A 12370-nucleotide genomic window follows, 5' to 3' on the forward strand; every position below is an offset into this window, starting at 1 on the left:
TTAATGTCGAGCGCTGGTCCTCTGATAAATGAGCACAATAAGTTCCCATCTGAATTCGAACTGATTTTTGGAAGACCTGGTTTCAAACGTAGATTTTGTAAAATGAAAAGTAAAAAAATGAATAATTACATAAACATATTTAACAATCCGATACCTTATCCAGTCGATAGCTTCAACATGAATTTGAAGAACCTAGACATGAAGTTCCTTTATTTTTTTTTCTTTTAACGTCTCTTATTTAATTGTTTCCAATATTGTTCTCCATAGATATTCATTTTTCTGTAACTAAAGCTTCCTGATAAGTTTTTTTTTTTACCTTTTTTTTTTTTACCATTTTTGTATTGGGCGTTAAATTGATAGCTGTGTGATTCTATCCATCATGGTCATTCTTTGGACACTATTTGTCTGTAATGGAATTACTCTATCATCTGGATACGGTATGTGCTTTTAATTCTATCTTACATTTTACCAGTCCTAAGCAGAGGAGAATCAGCAATAAACCGATATTAAAAATAGTTTTGATTAAATGAACATCATTCTTTTCAAGCTCATCTTTTACATCTCTAATCTATGGCATTTACGTTATTTCTATGACATGATATGATACCTGATGCTCTAATATTATTTTTCATTGGAAATAAAACGTGAAACTTTGGAATGGCATGACTAAAAATACATAGTTATGTTAATCTGAAATAAATTATTTGCTACGGATAAAGTATATTTCTATGTACACTAGTACGAAGAAATAATAAAGATGTTACACAATTAAACTCATTAAAACTAGAGGGAAATTAGATACCTCTGCGTTGCCATTAGGAAGCATCACAATTACTTGGAAAAGATATATGGAAGAACATGCAAGCGATAACAGTAAATAAACTCCTTTTTTTAAATCCTGATCATGGGAAATCAGAGTCGGAAAGAACAAAGGTACCTTAAATTTATGTAAACTTTAAGTAAACCTTGACATAATTATGATAAAAATTCCCCAGTGGAATAATTGTCTAGGCTGAATTCACCTTACATTTCTTTACTTTAATGAAGAGAAATGCATGTGTTTGAACGTATGCATAAAAAAAAAAACAACCCCCTCCAGTAAGATTAGATCAAAAGAACATTAAAAAGTTCTAAGCATTCACAAAATGAGTAATAATTATAAACTTTCACATGAAAAATTGAAATTAGTGTCATTGAAAAAGTTTAAAAGACAGTGTTCAATAATGTAAGAATAAAGCTGATTCCTAATATTCTCAGGATTTGTCACAGGTAGTGTTAAAACATACTTTTTATTTTAAATTTACTCAAGAAAAAAAATAAAGATTTTTTTCAGAATCATTGTATATGCAAAAATCTTTCAAAAAAGTGCGGTTGGGCTATTATTCAAAAAAAAATTCTAATATTTACTATGATTAAACCTTTAATTTGAACTTTTTAAGATGAACAAACACATTTATATATTTATCTATTTAGATGTTTTATCTTATAAACAACTGACGTTTCAAAGTACAACTGCCCATGGGCCTGTATATGCAGCCAATAGGGCTGTGGATGGGAATCATGCTACTTGTTCAAGGACAGATCCATTTGGTCCTAATAGTGTACATGATAATGCGTGGTGGTACGTGGATCTTGGTAACATTTACAGTGTACACAGCATTAGGATACAGTTTGAGGACATGGGGGAAGAATATGGCAAGTTTTAGTATTCCATATTATCCTTACGTTTCTAAATTGTTTAAATGCAATTCTTGAATATCAGTCCGTTTATTCCAAGTTGTTTTAAATCTAGATTAACAAGGAAAAATGGTTTTCATTTAGGATCATACATGTTCCACCTGCAAAAATATTTATTCTGCTGAAATCGATCTATTTTGATATGTTTTTTTTCTTTTAAGAGTTGTTCATCTACGCTTTTAGATACAAAAAAAAACCCCACAAAAAGACTGATGGCAAATATCTACAGTCTATAAAAAATTATAGTATATTTAATGTTTGTTGCAATTTGTATACCGCAAAGGCTCTAAAAGTTTTCTGCTTACCTACATACAAACACACAATATTTTCTTAGGGCCTTTTTGGCCCTGTAAATTTCTGAAAATTCAAAACTGCTCAGTTTTAGTCGAAAATACATTAAATTTCACTTAGACCCTTGGAGACCTCATATCTATTAACAATGATATAATTTTCGCGCTAGTCCATGCATTATTATAATTGCGTAATTATCTTCAAATCCTGAAAAATTATTTTAAAATGGCCAACAATTTAGCCGTTTTTCAATATTTCCCATAGACCCCAACCTCTAATCGAAAATGTTCAATCATATACTGAAAGAACTGTCCTTTTTTTTTTTTTTTTTTTTTTTTTTTTTTTTTTTTTTTTGATCGAGGAGTGTGGGCTCATATCTTAATTCTTTGCTGAAGGTACTCAAATAACCCGATTTTCCTCAAAATTCAAGAACATAGCAATTCCACAATTTTTTTTATAGGAAATGAAAGCATTAAGTCTCCAAGTTATATTGATGTTTGAAATAGGACATTGGGACTTGGTTAGTTAATGATATATGGGCAGGGCCATTTTATGGATAAAGTGAACCTAGCTCTTTAAGTACAAAAACACAGAAAGTCTGCTGGCAAAAGTACAGTCTAATGAAAGCTAATATTGATAGTACTCTTGCAATTTGATGACAAATGAAGGGATTTTCATGCATCGATCCAATTCCTTTTTAAAAATATCGCAAAGAATCTGAATGACAATCATCAAGAAAAAAAAATCAAACATGCCTGATCCTTGAAGACAAAAATATGCATTTTATGAAAAAGCTGCTTACCTAAGCATTCATGGAGTTTATGCTTAAATTTTTGATTATATAGACGAGTTTGTTTTGAACGAAATATTCTGCATTATTAAAAAAAATAAATTCGTTGAATTTTGAGAGTTAAGTTTCAAACATAAATTATCAAATATTACAAACTCGATTTTACGAGCAGTATCGAGAAGCAAGCAATGTCTAACATCGCATGAATGTTCTAGTAATGTGTATTTGTAGGTAAATTATCCGAGCAAGTTTGGTCAAGAGAGAGAGAGAGAGAGAGAGAAAGAGAGAGTGCAGTGGTTAGAGTGTTTGCTTTTGAGTCGAGGAGTAAGTTGATCTTGTGTCGCATTAGATGCTGATATGATAAATACCCTTTACTGCTCAAAGGCCGTAAGTACCAAGGACGTCTAATTGCAGCCCTCCACCTGCAAGTGGTGGGGTCTCAGTATGATCGAAATCTTTTCCAATAGAGGTGAAACAAACAAACGACCAAAAAGAAAAACAAGAAGTCCATGGACCGATATGCTAACCTGAGACACACTGGCCCTGCCGATTTTAAGAGATGTTAATTTTCCTTCCCTATTCACAAGAAAGATTTTGACACCATATTATGACACAGTGGTATAATAGTTCCACAGAAGATTGAAATGCTTTATATCGATATGACTAACATGATTTCTGATCTAGAGAAGATATCTAATTTTTTTGTATACATGCATTAGGTAATATTAATTTTGATCTCTGACTTAAGCTTCATCCTACATGTAACCCAAGGGGGACTTATTTGAAAAAAAAAACACATGTTCTATATAGCTTGAGAATATTTTATATCAAAACGATTTATTGCGACCTTCTGTGCCATGCGGGCGACTTATCTTGGTCGTATTTATATCATTACTTTTTTCGGTAAAAAGTAGTCTTTTCACACCTATTTATTGATTTAATATTCAAAAGACTGTAGAAAAACCAACAGAAATGTATTTGCAATATTCCGGAGATTTATAATGTGATTATTCGGATTTAGCTATAACGATGCAGATGTAAACATCCGTATTTAAAGGGTATATAAAGGCTGAACAGGTCGAGATCACTAGATTTTCTACCGAAGCATAAATTTGCATGTAAATTAGCTATTTGTTTACTTTACCGACTGTTGAATGAGTCGCAATGCATTATGGGCTACTACAAGTATCAATTAGGAACTCAGTTGTGTTGAAAACGAACGGCAACTTAAATTGTCCCTTGGAAACTCATTTTTAATTCTTTTTTGATATTTGTAAAAGAAATATTGAAAATGATGTATAATTTTTCATTTCTATGCTCACATTTACAAAATTTGCTTTATGAAGCTTTATATCAACTTGTAATACATCGGCGTAAACCATTGTTCACAGAGACGTACATGTAGGTGCTACATGTATTGTGTCGATAAAGCATTGAGTGTGTTTTTTTCACGTGATATACATGTGAATAGTTTTAAACAGCAGTACAAGGTGCGTAATTATTATTTAACTCCTCGATATCATCAATTTTTTTTATGTACACTCAAACATCAGAGCGTTTGTAGGGTATTTGCAGCAACTATATGTCATCTAATACAGCTCAAATATTTAAACCGTTCACGGTAGCTCAGTCGGTAGAGCGCTCGCTCCGTGATCGGGAGGTCGTGAATTCGAATCTCGGCCGCGACTGACCTAAGTCGATAAAAAATGGGTAGCAACTGTTCCTTCGCCATGCGCTCGGCACTTTGAAATAAAAGTTGCGGGTCCTTCGGATGAGACCTTAAAAACCGAGGTCCCGTGTAGGCGTTGGCACGATAAAGATCCCTCACTGCTCAATGGCCCTGAGTGCCGAGTATAGGTCAAAATTTGAAGCCCTTCACTGGTATATGGTGACATCTCTATATGAGTGAAAAATTCTCGAATGGGACGTAAAACAACATACAATCAATCAATCAAATATTTAATGGGAGCATGTAACAGTGTCTTCGGTATATAATCTTTCAGTTTCAGCCTTATAAAGTATAAAAGAAACTTTACGGTTTTTCCGGTGATCAAATTAATATTATACAGTAAACCAACGAAAACCACATGTCGCTATTGAATCGTAAACACGTAGTGAACCGTCATGCAATGCGATTCATTCAATTGAGAATTGGAGAATGGGTTTGACGAAAACATCGCCATGTGTTCAAAAGTGCCTTCCATAAAAGGTAGTGTACCAGACCTGCTGAGTGTCATACCAGTGCAAGCTATGTAAAGTGTAAGACCGTTAAAAAGTGTGCGAACAGAACAGTGGTAAGTGAGACTATAAAGAAATAACGACAGCTTACAGAGGAGGTTGACCTTATGAAAAAGTAAGGTCTACAAGGATATTTAAAAGGCTGTTTTGTTTTGGATTGGCAAGCCACTCGGAGACTAACCAGCAATGGGGGTTAGCCACCTCACTTGTAATTCGTATTATTGACCTGTCTGGCGACCAGGCTAGCCCTGTTGTGTGCAAAGTGTCTGCCTGAATAAGGCTAGCACTGTGTACAGCAGTTGAAGGGCACTTGTACTGAATGTGTCCTGAATAAGGTTACAGTACAAGCGTCTGTCCGAGATTGACCAGTTTAAGTGATAGTCTGCCCACTGCAATTTACTCAATCATTTGTAACTATTTGATTCTCTATTTCATACTGTCTTTGTAATTATTAACCTAGATAAGGTTAGGCCATATTATTTGTAAATATTTGCAGGGCTTTGTTTTCAATCATTTGCGAGTCATTTATCAAGGAAAATTGTTATATTGAAATCATTCCCCAAAACCCTTATCCGACAAGGTTAGAACCCCCGTTAGGAATTAACATTCAGCTCGACACGCTACATATTAATTAAAGCACAATTTTTTAACAGCTTTTGTAAATATATGTAGTATCTACAATTAACTTCGGGTTCGCTGCCATGATGCTCTCTGTGGCGAATATGCACATCTTACTGGTACATTCATTAGCACAAATGGTACATTCATTAGCACAACTTGTCGCCCGCGTGGCGCAGTGGTTATAGCGTCTGCTCTAGAGTCACGGCGTAAGGAGTTGATCCTTACGTCGCGGGTTCGAATCCCACTGTGGCACGTGGAGACCGGTCCTTCGGATGAGACCATAAAAACCGAGGCCCCGTGTCGCAGTAGGTGCAGACACGAAAAAGATCCCTCACTACTCAACAGACGTAATTGCCGAGTATAGGACAAAATTTGCAGCTCTCCACCGGCAAGTGGTGGCGTCTCAACATGAGTGAAAAATTCTCGAGAGGGACGTTAAACAACATAAAAACAAACAAACATTAGCACAACTTACTAGTAGTCTTGCGATATATAAATACATTTACAAACCTACAGTGTACTTAATTGCGTTGACCCTGAGGTCCACGCAGAAAATATATTAACGGGGTGAAACCGGATGCCATGGGCTTACGTCAGGCTAAGCATGCGCGAAAATGCTAGAGAGTTCGCCTCTAAGACAATTTGCCCTTAGAACAATTCTTCCTTTTCGAAATAGAATATGCCAATCATTGGCAAACCTCGCTCTAAAATCTGCACATGTATTCTTTGGCGTAACCAAGATCTGAGTTCCTCTTTAATACATATATCCTTATGTACAAACTAAATTCTATGGTACAAGCATTTTAAATAAGCAGGAAGAACTTGCATAGATAGCTTGTTAAAAACTTAATTCAACTATTAGGATAGTCTTAACCATGTTTACCGGCATTAGTTTTGTGCATCAAGGTTCGCAAAAATAATTGGATAGACAGCAACCCAAATTTAGCTTGATAAAGGCCTGATGCAACGTTTTTTCCATGCTGGGAGAGGGAGAAACATAAAAAAAAAATCCTGCGTACTACAGATCTGTGCTACACGTGTACCATCTATCTTTCCAATGATAGAATCTTCCGTATAAATCTAGTACAGATGTCAAGTCCCAGCCGTCATGGATTATGTGTATCGAAATAATGACAAAACTACAGGCCAATCGGGAATAAGATTTAACAATTTTCCTATGAAAGTGTAATCACTCAAAGTAGGCAGACCATTGTAGAAAATGTTAACGAAAGGTTAACCTGTGCCACCTTTCAGAGTAACCAATGAACTCGTCCATGGATGCATTGACGGTCATTGTAACATGGTTACTCCATATCCAAGATATTCAACTTTTAATTTACTCCAATTTTCACTAGAAAAAAAAACTGCTTATGTTATGAAACTGTTCTTCATGTCCGTAGCAAATACCGTCACCAGTCTAAGCGTCACTAGCAAACCGTACACACACCTGTGCTTGCAAGACCAAATAGCCTAGGTCTACACACGTGCGATGAGATTGTCAATCGCATCTTCTCAGACCTGCTGGCGAGCTCGGAAAAACACGCTGTTTTGCCGAGAAGTTTCGATTGCAGGTGTTCTACTAAGAGACAGAGAAAAAAAACACGTGCAAAATCTTTTTTGTGTTTTTAAATTGATCGAGTTAATCGATAACCTAGCATCGTGTAAGATAACTCAATACCCTCTACATGCTAGTGCCGAGACCCTTGAGTGCTCAAGTACAGGGTTTTTGAAAAAACAAAAGGGGGGGGGGGGGTCTAGGTCACACAGCAAGCATTTACATTCAAGCCCGTAGCAACGGTTTTTAAAGGGGACAACCTCCAAAAAGAGTTGGCAAGCAAAAATAAATTAATTAATTAACTTAAAATAACAACCTGTGCACCACACTGCAAAATCCTATTTGGGGGGGGGGGGGGGGGTTCGTCTAACTTTTCGGTACATTTTGATTTCTTTTAAATGTTTGATTTTCCGTATTTTGAACCTTCCCGTAACAAGAAATACGGGGGAGCTTCCAATGCAAATCAAAGCTTATATATTCAAATTATAACAAAAGATTATTTGTTTTAAGGAAGAGTGAGCCATCCCCTCCCCCAACAAACTACGGGGACATTTTGAACCTTTCTCTTCATTGATTAAAATATCCCCGTAATATAAGGAGATATATATAATATAAATATTCTATTATGGATACTCCCCTTGGATGACTTTTTATGCATACTTCTTAAAGTTAGTTACTTTAGAAGATGGTCCAAAAATGGCATAGTCGTACGTTCGCCGGAATCTTCCGATGATATCAAAGTGAAACCTTTCATGTTACGTGTGGATGGTCGAGGCCTGGGGCCGGGGTTGTGAAGGTACAGGGGGAAAGCAATAAGCAAAACTCTATCTAAAGAGCACAAAGGGCAGAGATTGAAGTATTTATTTTATTGAAAATACTAGACGTAAAAGTAAGTTAATAATTGATATATAAACAAAATACGACCTTGAAGCGGGGGTGCCTGAAATTGAGTTAGGTACCTGGTGGTTAAAATAAGTAGGGATGCCCCGAATACTAAACAAGTGCCTGTGATATCCCATTGTGAAAAAATAATTTTGAACCGCCAAATAAAATGCGTCAAATTTAACCACGATGACGTCATGTCGACTAATGCATTGCGATCAGTGACTTATTTATATCTTGCTGTGTGGGTTAATAAATGCAGTGGTAATTTTTTTATGTAGTTTAATGCTTTTATACAGTTTAAAGTCGCAAATTATTTCATTTTATGATATTATGAAGAATTGATATTTTTGCGCGCTTACACATTTCCCGTATAAATTAGGCCACGCCCCTTTATGTAGCTTAGCAATGCTGCGTTCTAAATATCTTTTAAACAACTTGACCACGACGAAGAAACTTGTCAGTTTTTCTTGCCGTCGCTGTAGGCTGTTGCTCGGTTACATGTAACCAATGTCTTTACGTTGTTATCAACTTTGTGTAGAATATCTGTAATCATGTCTGTTGGGCTTTACGCAAACACCGCCTGGGTGAACTGAGAAAAACATCACTTGATTTTAATTCCCGGGAAAAAAATTCTCGACAAGCTGTATAAAGTTATGACTTCGTTATGATGAAGTTTGACATGGCAGCCTCTCGATGACTCCACTGCTGGTGTTGTCCCAATGTCTAATTAGTCCTTCTGTAAAGATGGAGGAAATATGATTAGCTTCTTCTGTGCATCGCCTTTAGATTAAATACGTGAACAGATTTGCTAAAACTTCTTTGTGGTCTGCAGGTTTGAAATCATAGAGAAATGTTGTTTTTCGTGGAGAGGCAAGCTGAACATCTCGAAACAACACACGTCTTACAGAGCTTAGTTCTGGAGTAAACCTTGTAAAGATGAGTTTTTGTTACCTCTCCTATTTATAATGGATTTCATCATTGTTCACCTTAATATAAATTGGGCAAGATCAGTTAACCATTTTCTTCGACACTTACAGTTTTGCTTGTTTACTTTCATAAATTTCATAGTGAGGTATAATCTCATCAGATAAAATTATTATTCTCTTCATCAAGGTTATTACATGTAGCTTTTGTTTTTATTCAAATTCAAAGTGATTTCTTTCTAACACATTTGATCTATTAAATTTGAAAAAAAAGTAAAGTATAACGCATAAAGTTAAACATTTTATAATGAAATTTGTCAGGTAAAAATTTTTCAAAATGATTCAAAATTGAGTCAATTCAATTGAAAATTTATAGAATTGATTTTCATGAAAAATGATTATCGCTAAAAATAAACAAATAAATGAATAATAAAAAAAAACCAGAAAGTGAACTATTTCATCTTTATAAATAAGGAATATTTTGCTATAAGTACATGTAGCAGTCACGTGATGACGTCGTAGTGGTGCACTTCTTGGCCTCAGACACTCTGTTGTCTTTATGCAATAGTTAAGAATAGTTTACGTTTTATCGGCGACTTTGATAAATTATCAAGCTTATTTTTGTTTAAAAAGTCAAAATTTCCCGAGAATTGATTTGTATGCTTCCTTAACATACCCGTGCAAAGTTAAAGCTTTTATGAGACAGAAGGAAATATAATTAAAGACATTTTTTTAGATTAATCAGGAATAAGAAAAAAAGGTATTGATATAACAGTAGAACATTTTCGTTTAAGTATTTTAAGAGTCTTTTTGAGGATAAAACGAATCTAGCAATGTTAATGTCATGGTTAAACAGCATTCAGCACCTTGTTATATAGAGTTAAATATGTGTATATCCGAAGTGGAAGTAGAGAAAGCAATTATGAAACTTAAGTGTGTCAAGTGTAACGCAGATGACTGTGTAATTAGTGATTCTTTTTAAGTGTAAGGAAGTAATGATACCTATTTTATGTAACTGTTTAACAATATTTTTGATTCTAGTATGTACCCAGATAGCTGGTGAAAGGGGTGTATTGTACACATTTTTAAAAAGGGCGACCTTCAAGACTCAAATAATTATAGAGGCATAACTTTGGTTAGCTGTTTAGCAAAATTGTTTACATGTGTTTTGAAAAATATATTGTTAGAATGGGACTAACAAATAATATTATTAAAGACGCTCAGTTCGGCTTTAAGCCAAGTACAATTGAAGCTTTATTTTTTCTACAAAGTTTAATCAGCAGAACAGTAAGAAACCAAAATAAAAGATTATGCTGTTGCTTTATAGATTCTTCAAAGGCTTTTGATTTAATTGACAGATCCAAGATATGGTACAAGATACAAACAGAGGGTATGCAAGGAAAAATGATATGTATTATTATGCCTGTATTAAACATCAGGGAATATTGCCTAGTCCAATAGTGAAACTAAAATAAATAACAAAACAAAATTACAAAAAAACAAGATGTGTTTGTGAAATACTGATGCGCCTGTATGGCAACTTATAGCAAAGGTTAAACTTTCTCAAATGCAAATCAAATATGTTGGTACCCAAAGTAAGGTCTTGTCTCGAGGAATATACCTGTGAAATATGAAAGCCCTAGCAGCAACCTTTGAACAGATATGGAAAAGGTTAACTTTTTTTTAAGTATATCAAAGTCAAGGTCAAGCGGTCAAAATTAATGGTGCCCAAGGAAAAGCCTTCTCCCAAGAAATACACAGGTGAAATATAAAAGCCGAAGCACCTTTCATACAAAAGTTATGACCAAGGTAAAAGTTTTCCAAAAGTAGGTCAAACTCCAAGGTCAAAGGGTCAAAGTTGTTGGTATTTGAAGAAAGGACCTGTCACAAGGATTAGATATGTGAAGTATGAAAGCCCTCGCACCAACCTTTCCAAGGTTATGGCCAAGTTTAAAGTTTTCCAAAAGTAGTTCAAACTCCAAGGTCAATGTCAAAGTTAATGGTATCTAAAGAAAGGTCTTGTCTCAAGTATTACATATGTGAAGAATGAAAGCCCTACCACCAACCGTTAAAAAGTTATGGCCAAGGTTAAAGTTTGGTAAAATTTTGCAGAACTGGGTCAAACGTCAAGGTCAAATATGGTGGTACCCAAAGAAAGGTCTTGTCACAAGGAACATACAACTGAAATATGAAAGCCATAGCTCCAACTAATCAGAAGTTATGGGCAAGGTCAAAGTTTTTGCGGACAAACAGACAGACAGACGGACGGACAGGGCAAAAACTATATACCCCCGAATCTTCGATACGGGGGCATAAAAAACAAAATTATAAAATTTAAAAAAAAAAAACGAAATTACAAAATTAAAAAACGAAACTAAATAAAAAAAGAATTTATTAAATAGAAAAAGAATTATTAAATAAAAATCGAAATTATAATATCAAAACGAAATTAGTACATAAAAACGAAATTACGAATAAAAAAAAATACGGAATTTAAAAGTGCGTTGTAAAGACGTGAACCCAAGAATCATTCCATATGGTGCATATGTTAAAAGCATTAATTTTATTGACCTACTTTTGTTTCGACATTACCGTAATACAAGTGTGATCTATTTCCATATCATTCTCATGACCAGATGGGTAGCTCAGTCGGTAGAGCGCTCGCTCCGTGATCAGAAGGTCGTGTGTTCGAATCATGACAGCGACTGACCTAAGTCGAAAAAAAAATAGGTAGCAACTGTTCCTTCGCCAAGCACTCGGCAGTTTGATTTGAAAAATGCGGGTCCTTCGGATGAGACCTTATAAAACGAGGTCCCATGTCACGGTAGGCGTTGGCACGAGTAAAGGTCCAAATATGAAGCCCTTCACCGGTATCTGGTGACCTCTCTATATGAGTGAAAAATGATCCTCGAACGGGACGCAAAACAACATACAATCAATCAATCAAATGCATGTCCATCTACAATCATGACCAGATGGAGTAGACGATCACACACAACACGGAGGAATTTTAGCTTTGGTTATCTAAGATGCTATGATCTACTAGTATATGTTTTTATCCTGCATTAATATGAGTTTGAAAAGTCTGATGAATTGGCCAGAGATTCTAGAAAAGACGATAAATAGTTAACGTAATCTTTCTTACATCTTCGGCTCAGTTTAGCTAATTATCAGCGAACGATTAATCTTTACATAAAATAACAAAGATATTATGCTAGTAAATTCAAATATTTTAAGATATACATGTCTGTTTTTTTTTTTTAGATTCTGTTGTTTACAACTGCTAAACATTATACCATTTAAGAAATTCCCATGGCTATACATCATCTG

The 12370-nt window shown here is 34.9% G+C and overlaps 1 pseudogene; it reads left to right on the plus strand.

The window, feature by feature from the left end:
* The first annotated feature begins 379 nt into the window (after positions 1-379).
* The window catches only part of LOC133193220 (receptor-type tyrosine-protein phosphatase epsilon-like), a 46644-nt pseudogene continuing 34653 nt past the window's right edge, over positions 380-12370 (plus strand).

The sequence above is a fragment of the Saccostrea echinata genome, unplaced genomic scaffold (genome assembly GCF_033153115.1).
Source record: "Saccostrea echinata isolate AGI-Se365-2 ecotype Australia unplaced genomic scaffold, CSIRO_AGI_Sech_v1 ptg000027l, whole genome shotgun sequence".
In the NCBI taxonomy this organism is placed as follows: Eukaryota; Metazoa; Mollusca; class Bivalvia; order Ostreida; family Ostreidae; genus Saccostrea; species Saccostrea echinata.